Consider the following 14,738-nt stretch of genomic DNA (forward strand, 5'->3'; position numbering starts at 1 on the left):
ATTACTGTGAGTGTGTAGAGAAACATACTGCGGTCAGTCAAGCGAAACGTAGAACAGGGGTTACTGAGGGGGTATCAAAGTTGCTTTCCTACGAAGGTAATTATTTCCATTTACTAAGGCTGAAAATCAGTACACACATTCTAAATTAAATATAAATAAAAGTTATTATTATCGGTCAGCTGTATGACGGGACAGAGCCGGTCGGTCGGCCCCAATAGTCGATTGAGGAAATGAAGCATTTTGGCTCGCAATTTTTTCGTCCAGCATGGATTTACTCGAAATTTTCACAGAAGGTAGAGAATAGTCCAAGGATCATTTTATATATCATGCCGCTATCATACGCTAAAACCTTGGGGGTGGTTGCCACCCCATCTCGGGGGTGGGGATTTTTTATTACATTTTAACCATGCAATTCGATGGAAAAAGTGATTCTACGAAAAAATGTTTTTTACATTTTCTTCGTAAAACTAATATTTTTCGAGTTATTCGCGCTTGAAAATAACAGTTTTTCGACGAAAAAATCGACTTTTTTAGAGCGTTTTTTGAGAATACCTCGAAAAATATGCATTTAATCAAAAAAACTGTAGATATCAAAATTGTATCTTTTAGTAACACAAACCAAATTATTTTCCTATAATATCTTTAAGACCAATACAAACCGAGATACGGCACAATATGCATATTATTTTTTCAAGTATACAATTAGACCTTTCAAAAAAAATTAAAAAGTTTTTAGCAAGAAAATTAAGCGACTTATAATCAAAAAAATATCGGTTCCTGCTTTTCTCTACGAAAAAATCAGTGAAACAACCCCCTAACTACCTTCCTAATTCAAAATTGGTCTTCACCTTTCTGCAGTTCCTTTTATATTTATATTATCAATACACTTAAGGAGTTTGACACATTTAAAATGCCTAATTTTGGAGAAATTGGAGTTTAAAGAAAAATTGATTTTTTGCAATTTGGTAATGTTCACCTTTTACTTCAAAATATCTCCGAAAATACTGAAGATCCGAAAAAAATTGTAAACGACTGAATTATAGCTTTTTTAATGACTAAAATTACCCTGTGCATAGATTTTCATCACAGTGAATAGTTAGCCAGATATATCTGTTTAAAACCTCTATTTACCAGCAAACACCCCCTTGTTCGAGCCATTTAAACCCGCCCCAATTAAAAACTAAGGGATCTTACGGAATTTAATTTACACAGTCTTATAGCTCTTTAAAAATCCTACAAAATCATTTTTGAAGAAACTTTTTATCGCCAAAAATATATAGAATATTTTTCGAGGTATTCTCAAAAAACCCTCTAAAAAAGTCGATTTTTTCGTCGAAAAACTGTTATTTTCAAGCGCGAATAACTCGAAAAATATTAGTTTTACGAAGAAAATGTGAAAAACAATTTTTTCTTAGAATCACTTTTTCCATCGAATTACATGGTTAAAATGTAATAAAAAATTCCCACCCCCGAGATGGGGTGGCAACCACCCCCAAAGTTTTAGCGTATGATAGCGACATGATATAGAAAATGATCCTTGGACTATTCCCTAACTTCTGTGAAAATTTCAAGTAAATCCATGCTGGATGAAAAAATTGCGAGCCAAAATGCTTCATTTCCTCAATTGACTATTGGGGCCGACCGACCGGCTCTGTCCCGTCATACAGCTGACCGACTATAATAACTTTTATTTATATTTAATTTAGAATGTGTGTACTGCTTTTCAGCCTTAGTAAATGGAAATAATTACCTTCGTAGGAAAGCAACTTTGGTACCTTCTCAGTAACCCCTATTCTACGTTTCGCTTGACCGACCGCAGTATGTTTCTCTACACACTCACAGTAATCAACTGTGAAAAATCTAGCTTTAGTAAATTCAAATAGATTTTTCAGCGCTGCCTCTCCGTCTATTACGGGAAAGACACTGTCCGCATGAGTTCGGAACAATATATTTTCTACGGCCGTACGTTTGGAAAAAAGCCACAACAATAGAGTTATATCAATTTTTATTCACGAGTAAATACAACATACAACAATATGTACTACAAAAATGTATGCAAATTTAATCCTTTGGAAAACAAGAATGTCTTAACTTATTCCTTGGTAATATTAAATGTAAACGAGCAATTCGTGGCATTCCTATCGGTGCCTTTTGATATTTTCATATCTGGGTTAACAGAGAACTTGAATCGAGTCGACATTCATTTCACTTATTCCCCGTTAGAGGGCGTTCTAACCTTACTACGGTATAGATAGTTTTATTTTGTACCGAGAACTACGGAAGTTTTGATGTAAATTTGTCTTTTTGCATAGCCTCCTTGACAACAGGTAGACCTAGAAATAGCGCTATCGGGGGATGGCAGGAGACAGTTTTAAATCAAAACAGAACCATCTATTTTTGTATTTTTACTAATGCCATACTCTGTATTAGAGTACAAAGCCTCGTTTCATATAGGTTCTCTGAATCGCATGTTGGAATATTTTCCTAGCGGTGCCTTTTGATATTTTCATATCTGGGTTAACAGAGAACTTGAATCGAGTCGGTATTCATTTCATCGATCCCTGAACACGTTGTCTGACAAGGTTGTCAAAATCAAATTTTCAATAAAATAAAATTGATTTCCATGACGACGATTAAAAACCAATGTTATTGCCTACTGATTTGACGGGAAATAAGCCACAATTTTACTAAAAAAATGATTTAATTAACGTTTCGACGCCCAAATCGGGTGTCGTTGTCAAAATACAAAAAATATTAATGAATTAAACAAAAATGTTGTTGCTTATTAAAAAAATTCTTCTAATAATTTATTTAATCTGACTCATTTATATCGGCAATTCAGACATATATTATACATTTTAAAGTAGAAGACTTTAAAATGATATTGCCAATATTTATGTGTTGCGTTCCTGGGACGACTTTACTGAAAGATAGTTCATTCGATTACATGAAATCAACCCCAACTCAAGAATATCCGTCACAAAAAAATCATAACATGTGATCTGTCTTTAAAGAGACAACCACATGCAATGGTGACAGTAAAATTCTCTTCATTCTACTTTAAAATGTATAATATATGTCTGAATTGCCGATATAAATGAGTCAGAATAAATAAATTATTAGAAGAATTTTTTTACTAAGCAACAACATTTTTGTTTAATTCATTAATATTTTTTGTATTTTGAAAACGACACCCAATTTGGGCGTCGAAATGTTAATAAAATCATTTTTTTTTTTTAGTAAAATTGTGGCTTATTTCCCATCAAAACTAGTTAATTGCAAGAACAATAGCTTCAGAACAACATACTGATTTGACTTTTGAATGTTATGTCAGAATAATCCTATTTCAACGAATTATCAGTAGTAATTGCACAAGAGCTCTAAAATTATCGAATTTTTCCCGAGTGACACTTTGGCAGTTTTAATTTCACGACCCGAAGGGGAGTGAAATTATGTCAAAGTATCACGAGGGCAAAAATTTGATAATAATTTTAGAGATTGAGTGCAATTTGTTGCAATTATTTCATGAATAAAACTGTTCAAAACCAAACTTTTATTGTTATTTATTTATGTAAGTATAAATTAGTACAATTAAACACATGGTTGTTATAAATATTTGACGGTTGAAAGTCATCACTTTTATAATTTTTAAAACATTAATTGTCATTAATATCACTGAATGTATTTTTTCGTAGCAACGAAGGGCATCTGACGTAATATACTTGACGACGGGATATTATCAAAAATTATCAGTTTAATTTTTATTTCTGTAGCTTTCTATTGGTCAGAATCTCCTATGAATGAAATAATCGCGTTAATTTCATTAAAACATGAGCAAAATAAGATAAGTTTGAAATAAATTGGTAAATAATATCTAAATATTAGTTTATTGCATGTATTATATATAATATATTATAAACCCATATTACAAGGTATTCTACTTTTCAGCACTAGTGCGGGAAAGTGCAACTTTCGGAATGGAATTGCGTGCGGGAAAGTGGTTGGTTTAGCACGGCCGTAGAAAAAAGATTGTGTACAAAAATACTCAGTAATACATATTCTAAAATTTTATTAATCGGATACTAATTCCTCATACTTTTATTTACCGGAAATAATATCAGTCAACATTTAAAATAGAAATATCAAATTTGACAAAACCAACAAAAAAATCTACTTAACTTAACCAGAATTAATTTTACAGAAATATTAACATTATAATAAACTTACATTCAGCCATAATAAAATCACAATCATCATAAAATCATCATAAAATCAGATTGTCTTACAAATCTTACACAATTGAGTATTTACACTGGTTTCCTTTTTTTTGTGCTTGACGAATGCTTTAAAATAATGATTATTTCTAGTGTTAAAGTCAGTTTTATAAATGTTATTTTTTTAAATTCCAATTAAAAAAGTCAGGAGGATTTAGTTCGGGTGAACGAGGGTGTCATCTAATAAGACCATAAGGTCCAATCCACCGTATATGTAAAAAATGTTATTGAAATTGTTTTCAACACACCAAATACATACACACACACACACACCAAAAATTAGAATTTGATATCAACCCGATGGTGAAATTACCATCCTCAGAATATTTAACTAAAAACATGGCTTTTTGCCTACACTATCTAGGCCAAGCAAGGGAAACGTCATAAGCAAACGTGAAATTTAATGTTATAATACGATTAATTGTGGTTACGTACAATAGAGAACTTGCACATTTTTGTTTTATTACATATGAAATAATGTTCAGTTTCGTTTAAAAATAAGGTTTTTAAAATTTCACGCCTCAAAGACTCATAATAACTTAGAAGTACAAATTTAAAATCTTCTGTGTATTTAAATCATTTCAAACGATTGAAATAGTATGAGTAAACTTGTGACGTCATTTCGTAATATTTTATAATGACTTTTCTCTTGTCTCATATAAAAGTATACATTATACCATTTTGTTTATTTTGGAGTTTGATACAGTTTTTGAAGAGATAGTATTTTTACTACAAAAGCGATATTACGTTATTATAATAAACATGGCAATAATGAAAAGTCACATTCTAATGTTTTGACAGTTCTCTTATGTCAAAAATTTTGACCTACGTAATATCGCTTTTGTAGTAAGTATTTAACATCTGTTTTCTACTTAATAGTTTTTTTAATAAATCAAGTGTGTTTTGCACTAAAAGAAAAGAGAACTTTTGGTACAGTTTGATAGATGTACTTTACAGCTTGAATAATAATTACTATACAATATTTTTCTGGAACTGTACTATTAAATTAAAATAAACTAATCATAATAATAAAGTTTTATACTCATAATGGCTAAGTTATCAGACTGCCCTTTAGAAAAACCCTCTTCGGTCATTTTGAAAAAATTGTCTTAACAAAAACACTCAAATATTATGAAATATATAGTTGACAGTAACTATATATCTAAAGATTTATAAAACTGAGATACACCATAAAATGACTACTGGCCGGCTTCACCAACTACGAATAGTAGTTTATTCGATGAATAAAGGTATTCGACCAATAAATCTGACAAATCTACGTTTCACCAAAGTGAAATAAGACTTATTTTATTTATTTATCAAATAAATATTTACTCTTCGAATAAATTGAAAAGTTAATCTCGTTTTAAATATTCATAACAAAGAAAATTCGTCAGTTTAACTTTAAATTATCAAAACTGTATTAAAACACAATAACTGTAATAATCGACTAATAAATTTTATTCGACGAATAACTATTTATAGATTTATTTGTTGTTGGTGAAACTGGCCCTAAAACAAGTAAACGAATATTAGAAGTAATGAATTAATGGCGCGGACCTTAAACATTTTTAACTTTATGACGCCACGACCAATGAGGGCGCCTTTTGGACTGCTATAATATGTATGAATTTTCTCTCTATTTTAATCGTTTTTAGGGGCCAAACGAAATACAGAAACAACTTTTTTTTTATGTATACTTTAAACTATGTTCTGTTGTGATCTATTCTATAGCATTTTTTTCGAATTTAAAATTTATGCAAGTTCCCTATTAATTGTTATGTACAATATGTACACATATATAAGATTCCTAGGCAAATTAATTTAAATCGTTTACGCATATGGTTTTGTTCATTTAAATTTCGCTTCACTGCAAATTAAACAAGAATGAATATGTTTTGTAATTCAAAGACACATTGTTCAAAACATTTAGTTAAAACAATGGACTATTTTGTAGTTCGACATATAGTGTGGTTTCTACATTCCCCGAAAGTCGGTTCTGCTAGATATTATTTGCATTCAGAAACTTCTCTGCTATTAGTTTCTAGCCTTGATATGTTGATCTTCTGAATAATTTACTTTTAACACAGACAGTGCATGCAGTTTCAGTGTACTCTGGCCACCAGCTTGTTGACTTTTGCAAGTAAATAGATCTTTGTCTTGTGAGTACTAAAACAACTTAGAAATTTTATTCCCAAAGGAATGTATTTATCAAATAATATTACCATGGTAGTGTGAAAAATAGTAACTAAGAAGAAATGTTTATTTCGTTTTCTGGATACACAAAAAAATAACTTAATAAGTATCAGGTAGTTGTAAAAGTGTTGTGTCGCTGGACCAATTACATCCAACAACTATTTAACTTTCGGATGAACAAGGGGGTAAATTTGGACCCCAGCGTACGTTTTTCTTTAATAATGTCAAGACTATTTTCAATTTTTAACTCATTATTTTTTTATTTGACTTTAATATCATTCTAGATATCCTCATATTTTGAAGTAAAAAAAAATCCCTATATTTTACGAATAAAAAATATATTCTGAAGTTGATGTTTAGTAAAATACCGTCTATTATGTGGAATTCCAAGTAGTTTTACACTGCGCGTTATCAAAATCTATTTTAGACTGTGGTGCCTGTTATGTACGAATCATGACATTCCTGTCTGCTACAGTTAGTCATTATTATGAAAATGATGTTTCTTTCGTATTTTTGTTCAGTTTTAATTAAAAATATTTTTTACTAAAGTTTATTAATCATTTATTGACACAATACCAACATTAAAATTATGATTACCTTATTTTATTTCTTAAAACAACTTCATTTCTTTGTTAATAATTGTCATTTTTGACCTGGGGTCATTTTTTACCCCCGTTGGTCATCCGGATAACAAAAAAAGGTTGGTCATCGGAAGGTTAATGATGAAAGAGAAGAACTTTCATTAGGAATCACAGAGAATACCGGACCACCAATATTAAGAGAAGAAGTCATCTATGCCATTAAAAACACAAAAGAGGGTAAAGCTACTGGACCAGATGATGTGCCCAACGAATTAGTAAAACTTATTGATGAAGATGATATTGATGTAATTGTTGAACTCTTTAACCTAATAATATATCAGACTGCCACAATCCCCAGACAATGGCAATCGACCCCTACAATCGACCTTTGTAGCAATTCCCAAAAAGTCAAGTGCAACAACCTGTTTAGATCGCAGAACAATATCTTCAATGAGTCACACACATTTTTGAAAATAATACACAGCCGAATTGTTAAAACTCTCGAATATGAAATCAGTGACACACAATTTGGCTTTAGAAATGATATGAGCACAAGAGATGCTTCGTTCGGCTTGAATGTGCTGGCCCAGAGATGCATGGACATGAATCAGGATATATATTTGAAAAATATGAAATATGAAAAAGAGATGGAGAAAGTATTTTGACAGTTTATTAAATGAAGAATTTGACAGACAGCCTGTGGAGTTAACGGAGACAGTAACAGTAATGGTTACCAGAAAAACAAACGAGGAAGTGGCTCAAGCGCTTCAAAAAAATAAAGAAAGTAAAATCAGTCGGACCAGATGACATTCTTGGGGAAGTATGGAGAGCATTGGCAGAGACAGAAATAAGTTGGCTAGCAGGTCTATTTAATAGAAATATGGAAGTTGGACAAATGCCAGACGAATGGAGAAGCAGTATATTAGTACCTGTCTACAAAAACAAGGGAGACATACAACAATGTACAAACTATAGGGCTATAAAACTACTTAGCCAGAATATGTAAAGATTGTGAGAGATATGTATGAGTGAGTAACGACTAGTGTTAGAACAGGTGTGGGAGAGACTGATAAATTTCAGGTGAAAGTAGGATTACACCAAGGCTCGGTGCTTAGTCCTTATTTATTCTCATTAGTTTTGGACCAGATAACAGCGAAACTACTGGGTAGCATTCCATGGTGCCTAATGTATGTTGATGATGTAGTGTTAATAGGAAATAGTTAAAGAGACTTAGAACAAAAACTGGAACAATGGAGACAAGCTCTGGAGGAAAAATTTTTAAACTTAGTAGGACAAAAAGCGTATTTGGAATGTTCATTTAAAGACGGAGTTACTACAAATAAAATGGTATCTTTGGATGGTGTAATGATTGTGAAAAGCAAGTTTTAAGTACCTAGGATCGGTATTACAGAGTAATGGAGAAATAGATGGAGATGCATGCTATAGAATTAGGGCTGGATGGATGAAGTGGAAAGAAGCGAGTGGTGTGTTGTGTGGCAGAAAAATTCCAATGAAGCTGAAGGAAAAATTCTATAAAACAGCCATAAGACCGGCTATGATGTACGAAACTGAATGTTGGGCAGTGAAAAAGAAAGAGGAACAACGAATGCATGTGGCGGAAATGAGAATGCTTAGATATATGAGTGGAGTGACAAAGAAGAATAAAAAACATCGAGACGTTAATCATCCAATGCGAAGAATAGCTGAAGTGCAGATTCCTGGAAGGAGTAGGAGGGGAAGACCAAAGAAGACCTGGGGAGACAATAAGGCAGGACATATTGGTAAAAGGGATTAACATTGATATGACCCAAGATGAAAAATGCAATTGGGGAAGCCGACCCCGCATAGGGATAAGGTAAAGAGAATGATGATAAATCAGGATATATATTTATGTTTTGTAGACTTGGCATTTGATAAAGTTCAACATAAAAAGCTTGTAGATAATATATTAAAAAGCAAAAATATTGTCAGTCGTGATATGAAAGTTATATCTAATATATATTGGAATCAAACTGTCATGGTAAGAGTTGACAACCAGGACACCCAAGATATCAAAATACAGAGAGGAGTCTGTCAGGGTTGCGTGCTCTCCCGCCTCTCCCCAGTACTCTTCAAGGTCTAAAGTGAAGTGGTATTTCAAGAAGCGCTCTCAGATTCAATAGGAGGTATATCTATCAATGAAGAAGTTTTGAACAACTTACGTTTTGCAGACGATACAGTAATAATAACGGATAACAACAATGATTTACAGAACGTAATGAAACGCCTTAATGAACGCTGTCATGCGTACGGACTGAAGATGAATTTAAATAAAAATAAAAGGCATGATCATGACTAAATCAGCACACTCAAACATCCAATTGACTATTGGAGATACTGTAATTGAGAGTTTGGATGATTAAAAATACTTAGGAACATGGTTAACATCAAATGTAGACCAAACCAAAGAAAAAGACACGTATTTAAATAGCACCTGCATCATTCATTAAGCTTAAAAAGTTTCTTTGTTGTCGGGATATAAGGTTAGAACTACGCCTAAGAATGCTTTGGTGTTCTCTACTCTTCTTTATGGCTTGGAAGCGTGGACATTAAAACAAGTCCATCTGAGTAAGTTGGCCGCCTTTGAATTTTGTGTTCCAGAAGATTCTTACGAATATCATGGATTCAAAGAATGTCAAACGTAAAAGTAACTAGAAGGATAGGAAATAAACCGGAAATAATATTTACTATCAAAAAACGAAAACATATGTACTTGGGACATGTGATGAGAGGGCAAAAATGCTCATTATTACAACTTATTATGTAAGGCAAAATTCGAGGAAAGCGAAATGTGGGAAGATGAAGAACATCATGGCTTAAGAACTTACGGGAATGGTTCGAATGCAGTAGCAGTAGTGCAGAGCTATTTAGAGTGACAGTCAACAAGGTCCGCATTGCCATGATGATTTCCAACCTTCGATAGAAGATGGAAAGAAGAAGAAGTTGTAAAAGTACTAATATTATATTTATCATTTTTAAACAATTTCGTGAGTTTTGTTGCTGTCTAGCTGGGTAGTTTTTATTAAATAATTATTTTCCTTTTCGTCGTTGATGAAAACCTCTTGTTTTTTCCCTTTCGAGGGTACAAAAAGAACATCAATTTACTTTCTCTTTCCGCCACCAAGCTAAAGTATCCCCACTGATTTCTATGGTAGTGTCTCAAAGCTGTTACCATAACTTATGATCGCGATTGGTCGGCAGGATGTTAGGCGAGCGGTCTAAATTACTTCCAGGGCTGGAGTAACTTTTTTTCGGAGACAAGCATTTTACCCTTTATTTTCTCTTTTGATTTTATTTTGACCAAATACTTACTTCATAAATAATGTCAAAAAATAATATAATAAGAATTAGTAAATATTTTTAGAGTATTCATCATTTATGTATATTTACATACATTTGACGTAAAACTCTATATTAAAGTAATCAAGGTTTTATAAAAAGTAACGGATTATTTAGAATTAATAAAAAACACTATTAACCACAATGATAGTCAAAGCTACTTAGTAGCATAGTTCCAATCTCTTTGAAAGTTATCTCTTATCACGCAGTGACCAATGTGCTTTTGTGCAAAAAATTATTTTCTTCCGAATTAGGTAGAACTTCGGAGAAACTTAATTATCTTCGGTAAGCTTTAATACGAAAACACTTGGCATAGCATTTATCTTCTGATGAAAATGATGGTACAGAGAAAAATGTCAGCTTATTCTAGTTCCATGACCATTGTCGACAGTTGGTTATAATGTTGACTACCACATTCGCTATCGTAACTTTACTGGCAGCAGCTCTGGATAATGATTTAGTCGATTTTCCGTACCATTGTCTTAGATTTTTCAGGCATGATATTCTTCTTCTACCAGGATCACGTTTACCTTGGATCTTTTCCTGAATCATCAGATGTAAAAGGTCATAATATGTATCAGGGTGTCTCATACTGTGATCAAAGTATTCCAGTTTGAGTCTATTTACCATATTGACCAGCGTTGTTTGGTTCAGCCGTCTAAGGAACTCGTTTAACTCTGTCGATCCAGCCTATACTTAGTAGTCTTGTGTACACTCACATCTCATACAATTCCAAGCATTTAAGCATAACATCACTTAGGGTCCACGCTTCCACTCCATACAGTAAGACTAGTGGAAGCGTTGACTTCATAACAAAAGTTATTATATCTCTCATTATCTCTTATATCAGCTCTCATTGATATTACACGATTATAAAAAGATTACAAGATACATGAGTTTTCTACTGTATACAGTGATGAGCGCGCTAATAACCGGCAAAATAGCACAAAAGATGGAAAACGTATTAAGTTGTGAGATAAAAAGAAATGAAACTAGTCGAGCTAGGACATTTAAGGATATTAACCTATAAATTTACATTATATTGACTTTTTCACACCTTTACACGTATCAGAGGAGTATGTCAACTAAAACTGTCACTGTGAGGGTGGTAGTTTCCAAACTCGTGCGATATGTCTAAAGGTGGGAAACAATACATATAGGTAATGTAAATGTATAGGTTAACAACGCTAAGTTTCCCAGCTCGACTAGTTTCATTTCGTTTTATGTCACAACTTAATACGTTTTCTATCTTTTCTGCTATTTTGCTGGTTATTAGCGCGCTCATCACTGTATAGTTTTTTTTGCTAAATAACATGTACAGTCAGAATAGTTAAAGATTACCCAGGAACGATCACATCGTTCACTTATTTTGTATAAGGCTTTTAATCGATTGTCATTTATTTCGCGCTTCTGTCGTGTGTCACATAATATTAATATATCTACGTCATACGTCTTTGGTTTGTATCATTGGTATATACCAATAACGTATTACGTAGACATATTAATATTATGTGACACATGACAGAAGCTAGAAACAAATGACTGTGAATGAAAAGCCCTATTTGCTGTCTTTTTCTATAACAAACGATTGTTATTTATAGAAAAAGACAGCAAATAGGGCTTTTCATTCACAGTCATTTGTTTCGAGCTTCTGTCATGTATCACATAATATTAATATATCTACGTCATACGTTATTGGTATATACCAATGATACAAACCAAAGACGTATGCGGTAGATATATTAATATTACGTGACACATGACATAAGCTCGAAACAAATGACAATCGATGAAAAGCCCTATACAAAATAAGTGATTGGTGTGATAGTTCATGGGTAATCTTCTATTTTTCCGACTGTATTTAGTTTCCTTCACGTTGATTTTAGATCCATAGTGATAAATGTCAAGTTGACGTTATTAAGCTATTTCTATGTTTCGTTTTATTTCTTACCTCAAATTTTCATCAAGTAACCTATTCCATAGATAATTTTATAAATGATGTTATATTCTTTTTCTCATGGGCATCTTTCAGTGCGTCACAGTTTTTCGATTTCTTTCTAACACTTTAAATTGTATGTGACAGAAAAAAGGCACGTCCGTGATTGCAGAAATTTATAACATTTATTCTAGCTGTCGATAGATGGCGCTATAATCGAAAAAAATTATTTACGAATTATACAATATATCTACGAATATAATCTGTACAATTTATAAGACTAAACAAATCAAAGAAAATACCATTTTATAAATGCAATAAACATAATTGATTTGTTTTTATGCGAAATTGTAAATAAAATGTGACAACTGTCAGATTTAACTAAAATGTCATGTTAGAATAATTGTTATAAATGTATAAGCACTGAAAAATGCTCATGAATAGGACCATAATTAGATTTTTACTGTTAAATTCTCTTATTTTAGTTATACTACTTCCAGAACCAATATCTTTAGATATTTCTTCTTCCATTTTTCAAGTTTTATTCTCTATAAATATAATTGGCATTGAGGGATGAGTCCGAATTTGAGTTGGCAGAATTTATCAAAAATAAATTGCTTTTTTTAGCACCACCCGTGATTTAGGTACACAATGGTCATTGTATGGGGAACGTCCACCCTCTAGCTCTGTCTCTGTTTACGCGCCTCGTCAGATCAAGCATAATCCAATAGCTCAGCCGTGTGAGGGAGCAAGAAAGATAGAGTGAGCAGGAATCAGCTCTCGATCGCTGGCTAGATAAATTAACAGCAATTTTGTAGAGGATCGCGGTTGGCTTGGTCACATATTGTATTTATGTCGATTCACTTGTTTTGCGCTTAATGGATGGTGTTTTAACGTCAATAAAGCTTGTGGCAGTTTCTCTTCAGGGGTTGTTCGATTCCACAACAACTTTAATTGGATTTTTGTTTCGAGAAGGGCGACCAAGTAAATGATTTAATAAAACCAAGAATGTTAAACTTCTCATAATAGTTTTGTGTTTGCAGTTTGTCTTATCTTTAAAAATGTATGGAAGTTTTTGTACTTTAGTTGAAAAGATTAATTTATCTATAGTACGGGAAATTAAGTTTTTTTTAGCATAGTATGTTGAGAAACAATACAGGGTGTCCCCGAAAATAGTGCGTTCCTTAAAGGTATACGTAGAAGGCACCATGTAGAGCAAAAAATCTTATAACATTTTTTTTCTAAATTGATCCGTTTGACCAAAAAACGAAAATCTATTTTGATATGCAAATTGAAGTCTGGCAATAACGTGCCCTTCAAAAATTTAAACATAGACAGTAAAAATAGTAGGTTATAGGTAAAGTAGGATTGTATGTGGTAGGTAAAGAAATATAAATATCAACCACTTCTGCAGGGGTCTAGATAGTGTTTACATTTTTCCACCCTGTCTGTGGTCGTCCCCTCACATCAAACAAACCAAGAATTTGGTTATTGGCATTTTGTTATTGACAATATTTTGTTATTGACATTGGATATTTTGCATAATTGGTTATTTACTTTTATTCTATACCAAAAGAACGGGTATTCCTTATTTCTTGACAAGTACGTATTTTGGGAATTAAACAAATATGACATCAGTTACTTTGTAAAGGATACAGAACGGGTAAAGGGTGCAATATTTTATTAATTACCCAGAACACCTAATAGAGAGGCCTATAAATTTCTTGTAAAATATTTTGTTGGTACTTCTTGAAGTGCATTTGCAAACATGGCGTTAAATGTGGTTTCTTCACGACGCGCGATGGAGTCCCAGAGCTGTGAAAAATCTTCTGGATACCACTTATCCTCATCGTTGAATTGGTAGGAATTGACTCATTCTGTGGCCACCAACGAAGTCCCGAATTCAATGTAGGTACTGGATTTTTATTTTTGGGGACATCTGAAATCGTTAGTGTATGATAATCGACATGAAATACAAACAGACGCTGAATTCCAGGAACCCATTTTTTGATGCTGCAGAAACTATCCGATATAATTTAGTTAATTACTAACAACTAGATTTATTATAAAAATTATTGTCAATTAAGTACAAACATCTAATTTAATTTTAGATCACAAGTCAAACAAAACCAAATGGGAGAAAACAACTTAAAATAATCTGCTATGCAGATGACGCAATACTAATCTCTCAAAGTGAAGATGATTTACAACGTATGCTGCACGAATTTAATATAACCGCTAGAAAATTTAACATGTTAGTTTCCCCAAAAAAAGACTAAATGCATGGTTATAACAGCAGATCTAATAAGGTATAAATTAGAGCTGGAGGGTCAAATAATAGAACAAGTCATGGAGTTTAAATATCTGGGCATC

Source organism: Diabrotica virgifera, chromosome 4 (genome assembly GCF_917563875.1).
Source record: "Diabrotica virgifera virgifera chromosome 4, PGI_DIABVI_V3a".
NCBI lineage: Eukaryota > Metazoa > Arthropoda > Insecta > Coleoptera > Chrysomelidae > Diabrotica > Diabrotica virgifera.